General features: G+C 44.5%; 1 pseudogene; it reads right to left on the reverse strand.

Moving 5' to 3' along the window:
- Positions 1–871: 871 nt before the first annotated feature.
- LOC133749416 (vasculin-like protein 1) overlaps positions 872–21,771 on the reverse strand; it is a 40,355-nt pseudogene continuing 19,455 nt past the window's right edge.

Here is a 21,771-nt window from a genome sequence, read left to right on the forward strand (position 1 = left end):
CCTGCAGCTCAAGTTCAAAGGTTTGAAGATGTCATTTGAGATTTAAGGGTCTTCCTTTGGGGCTGGAGCTGTGGTTCAGGGGGTTAACACCCTGGCCTGAAGCACCAGAATCCCATATGGGCACCAGTTCTAGTCCCGGCTGCTCCTCTTCCGATCCAGCTCTCTGCTATGGCCTGGGAAAAGCAGTAAAAGATGGCCCAAGTCCTTGGGCCCCTGCACCCACATGGGAGACCCGGAAGAAGCTCCTGGCTTCGGATTGATGCAGCTGCAGCCATTGCAGCCATCTGGGGAGTGAACTAGTGGATGGAAGACCTCTCTCTTTCTCTCTCTGCCTCTCATCTTTCTGTGTAACTCTGACTTTCAAATAAATAAATAAATAAATCTTTAAAAAAAAAAAAAACAAGGGTCTTCCCGTGTGTATGGAGAAAATCCAGTGGTCTACTCCATAAGCACCCACGTGGTGTAACTCTGAGTCTCTAGGAAGAGAGGGAGGGAGGAACAGAAGAAAAGAGACCAAGGGAGAATGAAGATGCAGTGGGCAGCTTGAGTAAGCCCCCTGGACTTCCTGCCTGTGCTTGAGGGTGCTGTGAGTGTGCCAGGCCTTGGCATGTGTCGTTAACAGCCAGCATCCCACAGACCCTGAGAAGTAAGAGAGACAGCCAAACCACTCTGTGTCTGACTCAGCCTTCAGATTTCTGAGAATGTCAGAAACGTTGGTGCCGCTGTTCACCTGGATGGGAAGCTCACTTTCACCTGAATCTCAGGCAGGTTTTCCTTCAAGGATCTATGTTGTGGTTGAATTTGCTTCAATGACAGGGAGAGCACAAGGCTGGTATGCCCAAAATATCTTAGTGTATTGAGACAGCAATGCCTAAAATTTCTTAGGACAGCCTCGTTTCATCGTTGAATTGGTAGCAGCAGACACTTGCATATTCTTCAGCACCAGCATGTTCCCTTTTCCAAGAGCTGCAAGGCCAGATGCACAGAATGGTCACATCACTAGGGATGTGTGTTGTGGTGCAGCCTTGTGTATGTGTGTGGCAAACGAAATGATTGCTACAAGCTTCAAAAAGTCTGCCTGACTGAAGAGATTAACAGCACATCTAGATGGCAATGACTTATTGTTTTTGTAACATATTAGTTTGACCATACTTCTTCCTCTTTATCCTTCTCTCAGGAATTAGAAGAGAAAATGATAAATTCTCATAAGTTTGAGAAGAATGTGTGTATGGGCCTTGGGAAAGAAGAGAGAAAACGGCAAAGAAAGGGATTTGCTCTTGGCATTGGGCAGCAATTAACGTGGCATGGGGAGCCATGTTAATTGCAAAGCATTGTAGGAAATAATACAATCAAAATCTCTAAAAGAAAAATACTAATTGTGTTGAGAGTGTGAGAACTAAAGGTAACATTGCCGATGTCCCTGCTGCTCTCAAGGAGATTAGGGCCCGGACTTGACACTGAGTCGCCAAGCTCTGTGCCCCCTCCACACACAGTAGAGATGGTCAAGACATAGTGGCCACAAGGCATCAGCCCACGTGCTCTTTAGAATATCTGCTATTTATTGTAAACATCTACTGAGTCGACCTGCACATGATTATAGTTGTAGATGACATACAATGTAAACAGTTTAGGATGCTGAAGGTATTTAGCTGGGAAGCTGGTGAATGCCATATGGCCCTGCTCAGCACTTCGTAAACCTGTGTGCCCAGAAAGCATGAGTGACAGAGGCAGGCAGCCTGGAGCCCCATGCCCTGGATCTCCCCTTATCCCAGCCTGAATCTTCCCAGACTGCCTGTGGTGCAACACAATCTTTGTCATCACACCCTGAGACACCACGAATCCTCTTCGGTGATGACCCAAGCAGGTATCACTCCAGCCTAGGGCAACCCATTTTAGGCTATTTTTAATGCCTATTTATTTTATTTTCATCTGCTTAAAAGGCAGAACGTCCGAGAGACAAACAGAGCATGCACCCAATGTTCACTCCAGAACAGCATTAAGTGTCTCACATGCATGGCAGGAACCCAGGTACTTGAACCATCATCTGCTTCCCAGCATGTTAGCAGGACACTGGATTCGAAGTAGGGGCAGGACCCCACCCCAGGCACTCTGATTTGGGATACAGGTATCCAAAGCAGTGGCTTACCCTATGGTGCCACAAGGGCTACCACACAGGCTGCTTTCACAGGGCCTCTTTGCAAACAGTACCTCCAATTCTTTCTAAGAAGTGCTAGACACTGAGAGGAAAAGGTTTTAATGTCCGAGACAATACACTCCCAGGTTTGTCACCACTAAGCGTGTCTTAAGCCTTCAGTCAGGTACAGACCCAGATTAGAGCTTCAACAGAAGAAGTAAGTACACACAATAATAATAATGTGCCATCCACTTCATTTTCACATTTTAATCCCTGCCCTGTCTTGTCGTTTTTTATTCTTTATTGGCCTCTTCCTGACCCACTCGCTCCTCATCACGTTCATTACCTTAAGCTGTGGATGACCCTTCAGGTTTGCACTGATGGGGTTACATTCACCTCATTTCAAGACAAACTCCAGGGATCCTACCCACAAGGCTGAGACAGGCAAGACAGGCACCGGGGAATGCCATTCCCTCAGCTGGCGTCTTTCCTGTATCCCATGCTCCTTTCCACATAAATGATGCCTTTCACCAGAGAAGGGGCCAGGCCACGATGAGCCAGTCGGTCCCCTGACCTCCAATTTCCTCATGTGTCAGTGGGAATGATGAGTCCCGCCCTCCTACCTTAAGTGGTGCCTGCAAGAAGCAAGTAAGATCACGTGTGAAGAAGTTTTTGAAGTGCTAATAGAAAATTCAAAGTGTCATCTTTTAATCTTTTTATTTAAACTTGACAAGGTTACAACTTCCAGTTATCACAGAAAAATACATAATGAGGAATAATTTGAGAATCAAGAGCAATAAAATTCAGCTCCATGGTAATTTACAAAACATTATGAGCATGAAAACCACTCTTAAATCTGTGAATGGATTCAGTTGGTCCCCAATAAATCATTTCAATTTCAATTATTTTAACTGTTCAGTATTCCTAACAAAACACATGATCTGAAAAAATAAACATAAAAACTAGATAAAAACTCATGTTTCAAAAGCCTGACAGCTACCAGGAATCAAAAAGGTATAATTCTTGGGTGGGTGTCTGGTACAGTGGTTATAACTGCCTCTTTGGAGGCCCCCATACCATATTGGATTCCCCTCTCCTGATTCAAGCTTCAGGCTAATGCACACCATGGGAGTAAGTGGAGATGGCCAAAGAAATCGAGTCATTCATGTGAGAGACCTAGACTGAGTTTCCCGAATTCAGCCTGGCCCACCCCCAGAAGATGTAAGCTTTGGGGGGTGAACTAGCAGATGAGAGAGTCCTCTCCCTCTTCCTCTCCTTCTCCCTCCCCCTTCTCTTCCTCCTCACCCCCCCCCCCTTTAAATAAGTAGCATACTTAGATTTAATTCAAGGTCCTTTTTTTATGATTATACCCTCAAAAAACAATAGAATTGACCTAAAGAGTGGTGGTGATATAAAATGTGAGGTGTTTGAGGCTGTGGACAAGAAGCTAAACGAGCAGCCCAGCCTGAGGAGGGCTCTGAAGAACCTCCCAGTGAGTCCGAAGTGGAGAAAAGGAGGACGCTTCAGGGGGCAGTGCCTCAGGAAGCAACAGGCCGGACAGCAACCAGCATGCAGAGTCAATGCCTCATCAAAGGATGGGGCTCATCCCAAGGTTAGAGGTCACTGAAAATCCATGCACTCAGGATCCTGAGACTACACAACTGCTCTGAGATGGTGCATCACAGTCCCCCATGCCTCCCAGGAATCCCTGCTGTGGTTTCCCTGCTCAGGCCTATCCATGTACACTGTGTACAGGGACGGTAGATAACATGTCGTTTTTGCTCACAGGTAGATGGGACCCTAAGTTAATCTCTCTGGGTTTGGGATAAAGTTGAGACACACATAAGAGAAGAATTCCTATATTTAGTGACAGTGGTTGTCCCTTGTGAGAGAATCGCACACCCTCAATCCAACCACAGAATATCTCATGCAAGGCCCTGACTTTAACCAAGTGATATTAGTGGAAATTATTTGTGTCCCTGCTAAAAAGAGCTCACACATGGTTGACCAGCAATGTTTCAGCAAAGGCCATACCATCAGCCCAAGTTTGGGAAGATTTGGTGAACACCTTGAAAGTGTATGCAATGTAGAGGTTGGGGTTGTTTGTTACCAAAGCATACCCTCACTCACTGCCCTACGCACTGACAATCCCAGAACAAGAGCATCAGTAGAAGAAGCTGAACCCTCATAGAGGGAAGGCACTGAAGATATGGGGGGGCCCTTAGACTTCACAATACATGATTCTGAGTAACAGACAGGCAGACGAAGGTTAACGTGGAATCCGCAAGTCACACCAACTTCATAAAAACTGAAAAATGGCCTGGTTGCTTGGTATATAATGTGGTATTTCAAAGGGCATTCCGACTGGAGCTCGGTATTCAAAAAGCAAAATGAAATTTGAGAAATCTGATTATATAAATATCAAAAATTCTCATGACAAAAACAAATAAAGCAAAGTCTAAATAAAATAACAAGACACATCACAATACACCACCCTCAATAACAGGAATCACCAGATAATCATAAGGAAAAAACAAGGGAAGCATCAGCATCCCAGAGGAAAATGAAACTTTCCAAAATGCAGTTTAAACATAAGAAAAATGTTCTAAATGTCAAAAAAATGAGAAATACAAATTAAAACTACTCCGTAATACTGTTTTTCACCTAGCAGATTTCACAAGTCAGACAAGATATGATCTTGTGAAGAGACAGGCAAACACGATCATTCTATTTGTTTTGTCTTCAGAATAAGACATTCACTGGACCAACGCACTGTAACTGCTCTTTCAGTATCCACCAAACTGTCACCTATCTGACAGCAACAGTTTCTCCTTCAGAATTTTCCTTGAGATAAACCCTAAGTATAAAAATACCCAGCAGGATTATGGTAGGCATTTGAGACAGTTGAAGAACACTGGGATTTAAAATACCAGATTTAACCTCTTACTTGCCTATGTCGCCATGGCAAATAATTGGTCTAATGTTGCAAACTATGAAACAAAAATGTTGAACAGAATGATCACACAGTCCCTACATGGGACTGAATCCAGGTTTGTATTCAAGTGATGCTGGTTCATACTCTTTCAGTTTCCAATTAAAATCACCTTTAAGGCATTCAAAGAAATAACAAACTTGGAAAAGATTGAGTGTTTACAGATTCTTAAAAACAGTTTTCCTAGAAGCACAATACCTTAGGGTTTTGAGTAAGGAAACTGATTAAACCAGAAGTCTCAACAGAGAATGTTAAAACAATGCCTGTGAAGCCCCATGGAAGCTCTCTCCATTTGTATAAGCAAAGATTAACAGGTGAAGTAGTGCCAGAATTTGCAAAGGTTTTGTGTTCATTACAACAACAAAAAAGCTAGGTTTAGAATTGCCCTCAGTGGCTGACTGCAGAGGAGCCTCCAGTCTCCACTCAGCTTAGCTGGCAGACCACACAGCTGTGCCTCTGTGTGTTGTGGCTGCTGTGAGCACTGAGAAAGGCACAAGGCACATCAGACATGGCTCTGGAGGAGCCAGAAGGGGTCTGGGACCCTGTCTTATCAGTGCCAGTCAAAAGCCAGGTGGCCCTGAAGAGCGGTCTTCTGCAATCCTGCAAAACCACGCAGGATTCAGCCCTGGACCTCTACATGGAGGCTTGGCTTGTTCTGCATCTGCAGATGAGAAAAGGAACTTGCAAAAGACCAAGGTGGCATCAGAAGGGCCCAGACCAATCCACATACCCTGAAAGTGAGCAGTAGGTCTTTACAGAGCTCTGTGGTTCACCTTTCGCAAGAGGAAACCTGAGCATCGGCAAGTCGAAAAGCGAGTGAACCCAGAGTAGTAGAATGTAATAAAACAGGTCCCTGTTAACCACAAAAATCAATCATGTGTATGTGTTACTGGAATTCTTGAGAAAACTGTGATAATTTATAAGATTTTAAATTATTTGCCATCAATTCTAATAGTCTACCACAAGACAAATGACTCCAAACATGAAATGAATAATCTACATACGAATTCAGTGGTTATATAATCAAAAAATTATTTCGCTATGTAAAAGAGATTAAAGTATTTGCAACATCATGTAAAAATTCTTTGAAAAATTTCAAACATGAAATTTAAAGAAAATATGCTGATGATAGCTAATATAATGTACTCACAATGTGTCAAGCACATTTCTAAGATATTTACCCATATTAACTTATTTCATTTCCAGAAACATAAGACATAATCACTGATATTTTCCCATTTCTTGACTGAAGAAACTAAAAATTCAAAGAATTTAAGTACTTGTAAGTTATTCAATGTCACAAAGAGTGTGCAGCAAAATCACAATTTGAAACGTCACTCTGGTTTCAGTTACAACAACTACACAATATAAGCAACATATACCAGGCTAACAATACCCGCTATATACATGTATATACATAGTAGTGCTGTATATACATAGTGCTGAAAAGGTATGCTCCAACATATTATTTATTGTTATATTAGGTATGACAGTCAAGATTATTTATAAATATTATTTCTAATTAGTAATTCTTTAGTTCTAGTAAAAAAAAAAAAACTTTCTCCTTCTAAAATCTAAAAGTAAAGTCTTTTATCTTAAAATTTTCCAAATGGATGATAGGGTGAACATGAACTGCATGAAAGGAGCCATGTGTGTAGTTCTATGGCCAAGGCAGGATGGGTTTCAGTCTTCTTAAAGGAACACGTGCATTATTTCAGTGCTCTGCTGTTACCAAACTGACAGCTGAGGAGGCGCATCTCCCTGGTTCTTTTATTTAAGCCTTCCTTATTCTTTTGGTTGTATTTTTAAAACATTTTTATATGAGCAACAGACAGAGTGAGCTCCCACCTGCTGAACCAGGGCTGAGGACTCAATCCCACTCAGGTGGCAGGACCCAGTTACTTGAACTATCACCTCTGCCTCCCAGGGTCTGCATCAGCAGGTAGCTGGAGTCAGAAGCAGGAATCAGGAACTGAATCCAGGTATTCCAACGCAAGACATAGGCACCTTACCCTCTAGGCTAAACAACTGCCCACGAGAATATCCTCTTGTTTATTTATTTATTCATTTGAGGAGCAGAGAGACAGAAAAAGAGCTCCCATCATTCATTCACTCTGCAAATGTCCACAAGGGCTGGGGCTGGGCCAGGTTGAGTCTGGGAGCCAGGAACTCACTCTAGGTGTCCCACATGTGTGGCGGGGACTCAACTATTTGGGCCATCACTGGCTGCTTCCCAGGGTCTTCATTAGGAGGAAGCCGAAGCCAGGAGCCAGAGTGATAATCAAACCCAGGCATTCTGATATCAGATGTGGGCATCTTAATTGCTAGGTTAAACACCCACTTCCTAGTTAGTTGTATTTATTCAGTTGACTAAAATAAATGTATGTATATATATTTTCTAAGCACCAAGGAGGTAACAGTAAACAATTCTTTTAAATAAGACAGGGTAAAAAGGTAAACCAGTAATAATAGTCAGCTATGTGGAACAGACAGTGAAACTCACAGGGAGGAAACAGTGTTGCACTTGAGATTAGGAAACAAGCTAGTCTAAACTACCCATTCCTCAGGCAGCTTCAGCCAAGAACACTGGTTATGACACTTGGGATCAGCCCAGACCCCCAATACTGACCAACTGGCTTGAGAAGTTTCTTAATGTTGTGTCTCAATTTCCTCCTCCTTCAACTATGGTTAATAATAGGATCTGCTTCATTGGGTTGTTGTGAAGTTTAAATGAAATGTTATATAAATAACATGTAATGTTGGTATGAAGTTCTTAATTGGAATAGTACATGCTGTAAAGTAAGTGCTCCAAAGGTGTCAACTGTTATTATTTAGGAAATAACAGGAAATTAAAGTAGACAGCACCAGACATTCCTAAAAGGTCCTCATGAAAGATTAACTCCTGTGGACAGGGCATGAGAGTGAGACTGAACAGAGTGGTGTCCTCTGCCCAGTGCATGCTGCTGAGTTAGTAGCATCTTCATCACCTAAGGGTGCATATCTCAGCACCCACCACCACACCTGCATTAAAATCTCTATCTGGGAGTAGGTATTTGGCCCAGCAGTTAAGATACCACATCCAATATCGATGTGCTGGGCTTGATACCCAAGTCTGCTGCTGACTCCAGCTTCCTGCTAAAGCAGACTCAAGGAGGTAGCAGGTGATGGCTTAATTTATTGTGTCCCAGCCACCCACAGAGAAAACTTGGGTTGAGTTTCCTAGCTTTGATCCTCAGCCCAAGTCGTTGTCTGCCTTTGGGAAGTGAACCAGCAGATTAGAGTTTCTCTCTCTTTCTGAATTCACATTAGTCTGGGAGCACAGAGGTGCCTTGCTGTCCTGTATGAATCATCCTAAACACCAAGACCGTGGACTTGGCCACGTACCTCGTGCCTCATTGCATTCTTCCCTAGCCCTCTAGATTCCACGGCCCCACTTCCTCCAGAGGAACACCCACCCCATCCAATCCTGGCCTGAGCAACCTTCCCCTCTTACTAATTGTTCCGTATTTCAACTTTAATGCTAGTGCTAAACATAATATCTAAATACAAGTAGATAATTTGAAATCTTGATTCTAATTTTATTGCAAATTATGTCTAGTGGAACCTGACAAAAATGACCCCTACTCTTTCTGCAAATGATCGCTGGTCATGACAATGACACAGTGTGACTTACTAAATGATGCTGTCAACTGGAAATTAGCAATTGACCCGTGGGTCCCTTTTTAATAAGAACATCCCTGCTGGTATTGATTTATAAGGAGCATTATTTCTTGTTGCAGTATGAATAGTAATAATTTTTCCTTTGAGGCACTTCACGTTTTTAAGAGTCCCTGTAACAAATAAGATTTTAACAAGGCAGGAGTGATTTTAGGTGATTGGGGGCTGTTTGTTATGCACTGGTGATTTGTTTAACTGTACATGGTCCAGAAGACTTCTTGTATTACAAATACACATCAGCAACAAGCACTTAATGTGCATCTGAAAACAGAAACAGGACAGGAGATGTTGAAGAGTGGGGCACTTTCAAACTCCTGAACAGAAAAGGCATCTGATTTTAACTTGGAGCTATGAAGAATATCCTAAAACATCCTAAATTTCCACAGTTCTATAACCTTTCACTTGCCTGGTAAATATTTATTTTTGAACTGATTGTTCTCTGTGAATGCTAAGAGGAGTTTGCTCCTTAGCTGATGCAAGTGGTCCTAACACAACTGTAATTTTCTGTTCTTTGCTCAGTGAGCCACATCCTTGGTGTCATGTGGCTTACTTGGCCACTGTCTCTTTGACAGGACAGGGTTATCCCACGTAGGCAGAGGTCTTGCTGATCTCAAGTGTTTGAAAGAACGTCAGCTCTACCCACCGGTCTCTCTGTTACATCATGAATTGGGTCCCATTCGGAAACATGGGCCAGTTATACCCAAGCTACCTGTCCAGGGGACACAACCTTGAGCTCACTGCCACCTGGTAACCAGAGAGCTTTGCTGAGTTAATCCATGCACCAGGGGAATTGCTGCTGTCTTCTCCAAGTCACAGGGAATCAAAGTGAGGTATGAGGGACAGCTCACCCTGGCCATGAGGGTTATTGCTCTTATTCTAGTTCCCGTGGGACAGGAACACAGACACCTAATGAGTGTCCATGTGGAGAAGGAGAGCTGGTGCTCAGGACAGGTTTATGCACAGCATGCAGAGGTTGTCCTGAGAGGTCATCTTCTTTGATGTCCATAAAAGATAAGTCTAGGGGGCTTGTGTTGTGATGCAGTGGGCTGTCTCCACCTATGAAGCTGGCATCCCATTTGGGGACCAGTTCAAGTTCCGGTTGCTCCACTTCTGATCCAGCTCTCTGCTATGACCTGGGAAAGCAGTAAAAGATAGCCCAAATCCTTGGGCCCCTGCACCTACGTGGGAGACCTGGAAGAAGCTCCTGGTTCCTGGCTTTAGATCGGCACAGCTCCGATGGATGGAAGACACCTCTCTCTCTCTCTCTCTCTCTCTCTCTCTCTCTCTCTCTCTGCCTCTTCTTCTCTGTAAATCTGCCCTTCAAACAAATAAATAATTTTTTAAAAAAAGATTAGTTTGGTTCATGGATACTGACTTGTATCATGGACAGGTTATTCTTTTGCTTTGTTGGCTGGAATCTTGTGACCAACCCAACTCATTCAACTGAGTGTCATTTTGGGCATGATGTTTGTCTATTTCATCTACATTCTTTGTCACTTTCAATTTAACACTTGTTATCTACTTGGATCTCAGTTTCCTTTGTAGGCTACCATAAATCTTTATGGGGAAAGGTGTGGCAAGTGTCTACTCTCAGAGCCAGATGGCTGCTGTCAGGCCACACTGCCCACCTCAAGCCAGGCACACTTGCAGGATACATCCTCCTGAGCCAGCAGTAAAGAACCCACCATCTCAACCTTCTGTGTGTTTTATCTTCTTATTAAATAAAGCAAAAAAGAAAATTATGTCAATAAAACAAAGGGAAATTTTGCTGATCACAAAACTTCTACTCCTAAATAAATAGGACACTGAGAGAAGAGTTTTAAAGTGAGAGAAACAGCTGACGTCTGTTCCCCTGCTCCATTCACATGAACAAAGATAATTTCTGTTTGTGAAAACACAGCCTCTCCTTCATGGTTCCCTAGCGGCAACTGTGGCCTTGTGTTATGGTTGCAGCCACAGACCTGGCAGTCAAAAGGGAATTGGGTGTGACTCTGAGATGTGCCAATTACTAGTGCAAAGCTCTCTGCATGCCAATTTACCCCTCAGAGTTCCAGCTTCCTCACTATAAAATGGGAATCCCGCGAGGTTTCCTGTAGCAGATGGGAGGGAGACTGGCTCTCAGCCCCCATGGCAGGAGAGCTGGGGCAGGGATGCTCACTGTCTCTCCAGTCTCTCTCCATATTGGTTCTGACTCTAGAAACTTCTGTTTCCCCTGCTCCCTTGCTTGTTAAAGCCTGGAGGTGGGAATGGAGCTGACTCAAGGGTGCTATGCTCTCCTCCTAGGCTTTGTCAGTACTGTATTGATTAAACTGTCACCAAGTTGCTCAAGTTCAAGTTCAAAGTGACATCTGTTTCCAGCTGGGATGTTAACTGATACACAAATTGGAATTGGAATTAGCTCTGAGAAATAGATCCTCAACATGGGATTCTCCTTGCCATTGGGAAAGGGAACGTGGGTAATGGTGGTCACGATTACTCAATACACAGTGAGCAGAATGAAGGGCAAGTCTCTGGACAGTGGGTTCATACAACAACAGTGCCCACAGTGACGATGCGGGTTCCAAGACGTGGCCCTCTGGAGCAGTGGTTCTCAACCTACTGTGATTTTGTGCTGATTGTCACAGCTTGGCCAGCAGGGTTCACTGTGTCATCTCAGGTGTCCAGATGTCGGGAATGCAATCAAATTCCCATCATGTGCAACCCCCACAATCAGGCCAAAATAGCACCAGTGATGAGGTTGAGAAACTGCCTTAGCAAGGCTTAGAAAGCAGAAGACAGGAGTAGAGACCAGATTGGACGGCACCTCCTCGAGTTGTGTGGGGGACTAAGGATGATGCTGGGGCTCCGATCGTAGTGTCAAGAAACACGCAGCCCTGCTGATCTCACTCATTCTGTGCTAAGGGCCCTGCAACATTTGGGCCAAAAAAGACAGACTCAGAATGTTAACTCCCAAAGCTTTCTGAAACTCTTGCAAGTGGAGAAAGCTCTCTAACTTCCCTGGAGGAAGAAGCCAGTCTCCCCTGCATACAAGTTTTGTGTTAAGATTTATTTTATTTTTATCTGAAAGGCAGAGCTACAGAGAGGAGAGACAGAGAGAGAAGTCTTCCATCCACTAGTTCACTCCCCAAATGGCCACAATGGCCAGGGCTGTGCCAGACCAAAGCCAAGAGCTTCATCTGGGTCTCCCATGTGGCTGACAGAGGGACAAGCACTTAGGCCATCTACCTCTGCTTTCCCAGGTGCATTAACAGGGAGCCAAATCAGAAGTGGAGCAGCTGGAACACAAACTGGCACCCATAAGGGATGCCAGCATCACAGGCGGCAGCTTAACCTACCACCCCACAATGCCAGTCTCACATACAAGTTTTAAGCCAGCAGTCCTACAACCTGGTGCCTGTTCCTCTCAGATACACCCCTGCCCCGTGCCTACACACTGTGAGTTTGATTCCTACAGAACCACAACGAATAAGCACCAGGCCTGCTCTGGAAACAGACATGCATTCCAAAAAGCCACAGAATCATGCCAGTCTCCACGTGAAGGTGTGGAGGGCAGGGGGTCAGAGCAAGGAGCACGAGGCAGAGGTTGGAGTAGGCCACATCAGTCAGATGCTTGTGCCTATGTGGTTAAGCGAGGCTGCTTGGTGGACTTGCTGAAGCTGGAACCTGACCACGGTCCATAGCCTGGGAAGTGCACATGCAGTGACTTCCTGGCACATTGGAGCAGATTCTCGGGTTGTATGAGAACCAAATGGGGAACGGGGTGATACCACAACAGCCCCCTCTGCTGCTGCTCTGCTTTCCTCGGGGTCAGTCACACTGGAGGAACTGGGAGGCTTTCAAAGTTCACAAAGCCTAGGTCACCGCTCAGCCTAGTCAATGCGGAATCTCAGAGGTGGCTGCAGGTGCCAGGATTGAGGTCCCCACATGCACCGAGGTTGGCAGCCACTGGGCAGACGATAGGGCTTCTGAGGAGGAGTCTGCAGTGAGACTCAGGATTACCTGTGGATTCCCCCGGTTTCCTGAAGGACACTCCCGCCTTTGTCCAGTACTCTGTGCAGTGAGGACTAGGAGATCCCAAGGTTTTAGATGCTGGCTGTGGTCTGATGCTGTCCCTGGAGAGGGAGAACACTGCTGTGGCCCTCTAGATGGAACTGTGACTTGGGTCCTTTCCACTAATGGGACTAGGGCAGCTACTGAGAGAATTTCCTTGTTAATTTTCTGACCAGTGGAGTAGAGACAATCATAGTGAAAATCAAAATAAATTTATATCAAATACTACTCCTTTGGCAATGTACATGATAAATGGCCCCATTGGGTACGTGAAAGATGCTTGGGTCACCTCTCATATCCCTGCGCCCCTCATCTGCCTGGCCAGAACAAAGGGGATGGGCCATGTGCACCCCCACCAATGGTACTTGGCTATATCATTGCTGTTTGTGCAATCAACCAACCAGAGTTCCACACTGAGCCACCGGTGGGACATCCTGCACCAAGGCCATACTTTCCACTGATGACAAGTTATCCAGAGCCCCTTTCTTCAGGACAGATGAGTGACTTCCTCCAGGGGAAAAGACACATGCTGGAAGAAACTGTTCTTCCACGTGCCTGCCTCTCCCAATGCCACTATCATAGACTTCTGAATGTCTTGCCCACCATCGAGTAGCCCTGCCCATACTGCTTCTGTTCAGGAACCCGTTTTGCGATCAAGAATGTGATCACGAATTCTTGTGGCAACATGAGTCACTGCTCTTACCACCTGCTGTTCATCCCAGAAGCTAAATCTTAGTTATGGAGCTGGGCACTTTCTCATAGGATATGGCATATTCCTTAACCATTGGCTAATAGATGGCACTGTCTTACCACAAGCAGGTTCAATAACAGGTTCCTGATAAAACCCTTGGCAAACATTAGCTTCTGGTACCCACAGTGTCAACCTCATGGGACTCAGAGGCCATGTGCCTGAGAGAGGCACGCTATCGGCAGGGAACATTCTTTTTTTTTTTTTTAACTTTTATTTAATGAATATAAATTTCCAGTGTATAGCTTATGGATTACAATAGCTTCCCCCTCCCATAACTTCCCTCCCACCCGCAACCCTCCCCTCTCCCGCTCCCTCTCCCCTTCCATTTGCATCAAGATTCATTTTCAATTCTCTTTATATACAGAAGATCAATTTAGTATAAAGATTTCAACAGTTTGCACCCACATAGAAACACAAAGTGAAACATACTGTTTGAGTACTAGTTATAGCATTAAATCAAAATGTACAGCACATTAAGGACAGAGATCCCACATGAGGAGCAAGTGCACAGTGGCTCCTGTTGTTGACCCAACAAATTGACACTCTAGTTTATGGCGCCAGTAACCATCCTAGGCTGTCGTCATGAGTTGCCAAGGCTATGGAAGCCTTCCAAGTTTGCCGACTCTGATCATATTTAGACAAGGTCATAAAAGACAGAGTGAGGATAGTAACCAATGATCCTAAGAGTGGCATTTACCAGGTTTGAACAATTATACAGCATTAAGTGGGGAAGAGGACCATCAGTACACCCAGGTTGGGAGTAGAGCCATTGGTGGTAGAGTAGAGGTTATGATTACGAAGGAATGAGGCACAAGTGCACTAGACAGGGCCTAAAACAAAGGACAGAGTCATTATTAGAGGAGCTAAGAAAGGTGCTGTCTAAGCTACAAGTAAGTTTTCTGATTGAGAGGCAAATAGAACCTGATAGAAGGGGCTTGATAATAATCTGTTGGGCTTTAGGCCTTGTAAGTTAAGAGGCCCAGACCTATCTATCTCTTCACATGGGGTACATCCTAAGGGAGGTGTGAACCTCCTAGGGGAAGGCACTCTGTTGACTTTCATTACTTGGCTGGCCTGGGAGGAGAGCTGGCCAGGTAAAGGCAGGGGGCATCTCTAACAAGAAATTTACAGTTCTGCCTGCAATGTTGCTGACCCTACTTGACCATCCCCTCAGCTGCAGTGGTCACTTTGGAAGTTGGGCTGAGTGAAGGGCTTTTCAGCTTAGAGCCAATAAGATCTGTGGCTCTGACCTGGGCATCCTTCGACTCCAGGGCAGGTCCATTTCCAGTGATCCAGCTCTTGGCAGAGCTACCAGGGCTCTTCACAAGCTGACTTCTGCTGAAGCCCAGGCTTACCACATTGAAAGCCACTGCAGTGGACTGGCCTGTTGGGTCTCCTTGAGGGCAGATCACTGTACAGATCAGCCATTAATAGGCCTGCCACCCATTGCTTCTGATGCCTAGCTTTCTTTTCCTCCTGGTTTTTGTTAAAGCAGACCAGAGGATGCAAGTCAAGGGAGTGCCCAAGTCGGCAGGGAACATTCTTGATGTCATGGTTTGGTAGCTAACGGTCCACCTTGAACAATTCAGACCCTTCTTTTCACCAAAGCAGCAGACAGAAAAGAAGGTAATCCATCACCAGCTGGATGATCCACTGGGCTACCAGCACATGATGAGGGCAGAAAGGACCATGCCAGAACCAGGAGACCCCTTGTCCGAGAGAACTGTAGTCACACAGTAAGGACAGGACCTCTGGGATCTCATGGCCCAACTAAGGGACCATGTGGGTCATTCTGTGTGGCACAGGACCCAACTCAGATAAGGTGCTGACAGCATGAAGAGAACACAGAACACATATGACACAACTCAGATAAGGTGCTGACAGCATGAAGAGAACACAGAACACATTTGACACAACTCAGATAAGGTGCTGACAGCATGAAGAGAACATGGAACACGTATGACACAACTCAGATAAGGTGCTGACAGCATGAAGAGAACACGGAACACGTATGACACAATTCAGATAAGGTGCTGACAGCATGAATAGAACATGGAACACGTATGACACAACTCAGATAAGGTGCTGACAGCATGAAGAGAACACGGAACACGTATGACACAACTCAGATGTGCTGACAGCATGAAGAGAACACAGAACACGTATGACACAACTCAGATAAGGTGCTGACAGCATGAAGAGAACATGGAACACGTATGACACAACTCAGATAAGGTGCTGACAGCATGAAGAGAACACGGAACACGTATGACACAACTCAGATGTGCTGACAGCATGAAGAGAACACAGAACACGTATGACACAACTCAGATGTGCTGACAGCATGAAGAGAACATGGAACACGTATGACACAACTCAGATAAGGTGCTGACAGCATGAAGAGAACATGGAACACGTATGACACAACTCAGATAAGGTGCTGACAGCATGAAGAGAACACGGAACACGTATGACACAACTCAGATGTGCTGACAGCATGAAGAGAACACAGAACACGTATGACACAATTCAGATAAGGTGCTGACAGCATGAAGAGAACATGGAACACGTATGACACAACTCAGATAAGGTGCTGACAGCATGAAGAGAACACGGAACCTGTTTGACACAACTCAAATGTGCTGACAGCATGAAGAGAACACGGAACACGTATGACTCAACTCAGATGTGCTGACAGCATGAAGAGAACACAGAACACGTATGACACAACTCAGATGAGTTGCTGCTAACAGAGCATGAAGTGAACGTAGAACACATCCAGGCGGGAGAGGGTGAAGAGGACCCAGCCAGGCCCTGTGACGAGCTACATCACTGGGGACCACAGCAGCTCTGTTTAATGCTGCTTCTCTGACCCAAAGCACAGACCCCTCGCTGTGGCTTCTGTCTTGGCTTCAGGTAGCAAGGTGTCTTCACAGACAGCTCCCTCTCCTGATGCAGCTGTTAGGATTTCCTGTGCTCCCCATGCTGAGGACACGGCGATATGCAATGGTGGAGGCCAAGGGACCAGAGGATTGGATGGTGTGAACTCCTGCCCCTACAGACCCCTGAAGACCGCAGCTGCCATGTGCCTCAGAGGCTGACCAGTGAGAGCCAAAGCTGTGATTCCTGCCTTCTGGATGAAATCAGACAACGAGAGGCATTGGCAAGAAGTCAGGAGGGCGGGGTGAAAGGTTGGCTACCAGTCCCCCGATTCTGCGTGCTCCCTGGGGGTCCATGAACTGGCAGGAAGGGTGAGCCTCCTTTCGGCTGACCTCTGCCCCAGAATCTGATGGATAGAAGGCCCTATCCCACACTCCACACGCACACTGGGAACAAGTCTCTTTCTCAAACTCCCCTCCGACTATACAGTTTGAGTGAGCCAAATGTGTCCATCTGGACCCTGCCTGGTACACTTCCCTCTTGATAAGATTTGTCTTCCCATGCTTTTGCTACCTAAAAACACTCTGAAGTTTGTTAAAAGAAAAGTTTCCAAAGAGAAAAAGAAAAATCATGTTGATTTTTTATTTTTTCACATTTTTGGATGATGAAATTCTAAAGAGCCCTGATTTTGGATTGCAGTCTGCCAAATGACACTGTAAATAGCCTTGATTTGGGATGAGTTGCATGCCCCAGATCAAGGTTATTTGCAAATTTATTTTGCCAAAATCAGAACCCAGGTTTGAGAGTCCCAATCCTCTTATTTATGGGAGTTATTTTAGCAAACCGAGCACAACTATAGAAGGAAAGTATAGAAACAGTTTTTCTTGCCTGTGTATATCTAATTTGCAAACTACAAACAATATTTAAGCCATTCATCTGGACTCATCAGCTCCATGGTTGCTCCTGTCCATCACAGCGCGTGTCCCAACAGTGCTGCCCAGCTGCACGGGTTCACACAGCACCCGGCCCTCAGGACACTCGATCAGCTGCCCACAGAGACAAACACAGTTATCCTTCCACAAAAATATTCAAAATCCAGCTATAGGCAAAAATGGATAAATCTCAGAATGGATGTTACAAAATAAGCCTCACAATGATATGAGGCTACTCCCAAAGTTCGTAAAAAATGGAATTAAAGTGCATATTGATTTAGTGCAAGAAAGTTGAAATCTCCTGCCTTACAAACAAGAAGTGCCTGCCACTGTGGGAGGAACTGGCATGGGAGTGATGTTTTTTCCTAACTTTTTTTTTAAATTTTTATTTGACAGATAGACAGTGAGAGAGAGAGACAGAAAGAAAGGTCTTCCTTCCGTTGGTTCAATCCCCAAATGGCTGCTATGGCCAGCGCGCTGCGCTGATCCAAAGCCAGGAGCCAAGTACTTTTCCTGATCTCCCACGTGGGTGCAGGTGCCCAAGCACTTGGGCCATCCTCCACTGCCCTCCCGGGCCACAGCAGAGAGCTGGACTGGAAGAGGAGCAACCAGGACTAGAACCCGACACCCATATGGGGATGCTGGCACCACAGGCAGAGGATTAACCAAGTGAGCCAAGGCGCCATCCCCGAGTGATCCTTTAAAAAAAAAAGATTTATTTATTTGTTTGAGAGTTACATAGAGAAAAAAGGAGAGGCAGAAAGAGAAAAAGATACTCTATCCACTGGTTCACTCCCCAATTGGCCGCAACGGCCAGAGCTGCGCTGGTCCAAAGCCAGGAGCCAGGAGCTTCTTCTGGGTCTCCCACACAGGCACAGGAGCCCAAGCACTTGGGTCATCTTCTACTGCTTTCCCAGACCATAGCAGAGAGCTGGATTGGAAGAGTAGTAGCTGGGACTAGAATCAGGGCCTATATGGGATGCTGGCACTGCAGTGGCTTTACCGGCTATGCCACAGCACCGGCCCCATGGGGGTGATCTTAAAAAGGACCTGGATGGGGCAGGGGAAGGGGGTGTTAGACACAGCAGTGAAGACACTTGATGTACCTGCATCCTGTATCAGAGTGACTGGGTCTAAGTCCTGGCTCCCCTGATTCCAGCCTCTGCTGATGTGTGTCATGGGTGGTGGGGGAGGGCAGCGGGGAGCAGCAGATGATGGCTCTAGTGGTTGAGTCCCTGCCACCCAGGTGGGAGACCTGGGTGGAATCGCTGGGTCCTGGCCTCAGCAGGAAGCTGGACCAGAAGTGAAGCAGCCAGGACTTGAACCAACAAGGGCTGTGGACATTACAAGTGGCAGCTTAACCTGGAGGGGAACCTCAACCACTTTGCTTCCTTTATAATAACGTATCTGTTTGAATGTTCTCTTCTGCAGTCAGTTTTTATAATTCATATTATTATGTTGTATTATAAATATATTGTGCCTTCCAATTTTCTCTCTCTTTGCATTTTATGGTTTTCTGTGATTTCTTCTGCTAATGTGGTGAGTTACATGAACTTATGCTGTCACCTCCATCTTGATCTTGATCTTGATTTATCACACTTGCTATATATTGCTAGACTCAGCTAAGCAACACCTGCCTCAGAAACTCGAGTGTCTCTTGTGGCCCTTGGCTCACTTTGTATGGAACTCACTCCAATCTCATGAACGGAGCTGCTCTCTCCTGGTGGGCTCTGTGGGGGAGCCTGTGTAAGTCTGGGATTTTCCACGCGCTTGATGCTTTGGTTGGACTGAAAATTAAATGCTCTGAAAGTACCAAGGCCTGTCACCTGGTCTCTGAAAAACACTTGAATTCCAATTCGCTGATGGTTGGATTTCTCCAGCCATGATGTGGCTTTATCTGACTTGTTATTCTGGGCTCACACAGGCCAGGATCCAGACATTGTGCCCGCGGGACAGCACAGCCCAGGCAGGCTCACAGCCGCAGGCTCTGCCCCTACTCCGGGCAGTGCCCTCTGAAGAAACTCTCGGCAGTGAGGAAGCCTCTCTCTCCGTGCGTGCACCAGGGTCATCCACGGCGTCCTGCTGCCGGGAGCACGTGCCTAGGGAACGCTGGATTGAATCCTCTAAATAGCCACACCCGGCGCTGATGGTGGAAATGATCATCTTGGCTAGCTGCTTGTTCCACCAGTCCTTGTCAGGGTGATCCAGCTGTCTACACACAGCTTTTTTTCTGAAACCCTCTTAATTTTGTCTATGCTCTCGAAACAACTTTCTACTCAGTACAAATCTGGTGTGGAGTTATTTTCTTTTAGTAGATGGAGACGCTATTCTGCTCTTGCTGATTTGGGGCAGTCTGTTGGAAGTGGATTCTTCTGGAGACAAGATCCGTTGCCTTTCCGGCTGCTTCCAGACTGATGCTCTGGAGCTCTGCTGGCGGCATAGTCATGACAAAGCCTCTCACTCTAAACTGTCTTTTGAAAAGCAGTGAATTGTCACTTGTGTCATTGTTTTAGTTTCAGAAAACAAAGTGAATGAGGCACACATGCACCAGCAGTGACTTTTCTTTTGTTATTTATTGATGTAATAGATTGTTTGATACAGGCTTTCATTTTTTTTATTAAACTTTTATTTAATGAATATAAATTTCCAAAGTATAGCTTATGGGTTACAATGGCTTCCCCCCTCCCATAACTTCCCTCCCGCCCGCAACCCTCCCCTTTCCCGCTCCCTCTCCCCTTCCATTCTTGTAAAGATTCATTTTCAATTTGTATACAGAATTCTTTGTATACAGAAGATCAGTTTAGTATATATTAGGTAAAGATTTCAACATTTTGCCCATATAGCAACATAAAGTGAAAAAACTACCATTGGATTACTAATTATAGCATTAAATAGCAATGTACAGCACATTAAAGACAGAGATCCTACATAATTTTTTTTCAAATTAATTAATTTTCTATGCCATTTCCATTTTAACACCAGGTTGTTTTTTTTTTTTCATTTCCAATTCTCTTTATATACAGAAGATCACTTCAGTATATAATTAGTAAAGACCTCATCAGTTTGTGCCCACACAGAAACACAAAGTATAAAAATACTGTTTCAGTACTAGTTATAGCATCACTTGGCTTTAGACGACACATTAGGGACAGATCCCACATGGGGTGTAAGTACACAGTGACTCCTGTTGCTGATTTAACAATTTGACACTCCTGTTCATGGCGTCAGTAATCTCCCTGATACAGGCTTTCATTTTAATGATTGTATATTAAAACAATTACTCTTATGACTTTTTTGATTATTTTACTAAGATTTTATTTAAAATAACCTGGTCTTATTGCGATTTTCTATAATTTTACATGATTAGATTATACTGTTTAAATTTCATTGACTTTGTAAATGAAGCAGGAATATTGATATCTGCTTCATAGTTTACAGTAGTTTCAATAGCATTTTCAATCTTCTAAAGATAATTTAAAATCCAGCTGAGAACAGAGCTGGCCTGGGTGCCCTTCTCAATGGGATATAGTACATTATCTCCTCAATTTCCTTAATTATAATTGAGCCATTAAAATTTTCCACTTCCTCTTGGGTAATTTTGGTAGTTTATATTTTTCCAGGAAATTGTACTGTTTCTCTTAATTTTCAAAGTGGCTGCCTTTCATTTGCATGTAGCCATGTTTCAGGATTTTAGAAATTCTTGCTTAATGCTCCATTATCTTTCTTATTCTTCACTGGGTGGGCCTACACATCATTTTTCTGTCCCTTTGTTTCTGTCAAGGAACTTGTAAGTATCTGTCCACTTTCTCAGCTTTTTTGACAGAGTTTTGCAATGACTCATCATTCTGGTTTTTGCTGTTTGTGATTTCGTTAGTTTGATTTTTTTTTTCTCTGTAATTATCCTACATTCGTATTTCTTTGGGGAAGTTAAGTTGTTCTTTCAAATTTTCCTTTTATTACTTATTTACTTTATCTTTATTCTTTCCTCTTTAATTAGAAAAGCATGCAACAACATAAATTTTCCTATAACTGCAGTTTTATACGAAACGTATGAAATGTTCTCTCTTCTATTTGATTCTAAACAGGAACACCCAGTAGGTGATCAGCCTGTGAACCCCATTCTAACTAGGAAGAAATCATGGCTTAGTTTTACAAGTTAAAAAACCTGTAGCAAGCAAAAGAAAAAGAAGTTAATTTTACAGTATGTTAAGTTAAAACACACATGCTTTACAAATCTATATTCCTGTTGGGAAAAATAAGGTGGATCAAAATAAATTACTAGTGTGGTAACTTCAGACAAATCTGAAACCCAAGA

The sequence above is a fragment of the Lepus europaeus genome, chromosome 20, assembly GCF_033115175.1.
Source record: "Lepus europaeus isolate LE1 chromosome 20, mLepTim1.pri, whole genome shotgun sequence".
Lineage (NCBI taxonomy): Eukaryota > Metazoa > Chordata > Mammalia > Lagomorpha > Leporidae > Lepus > Lepus europaeus.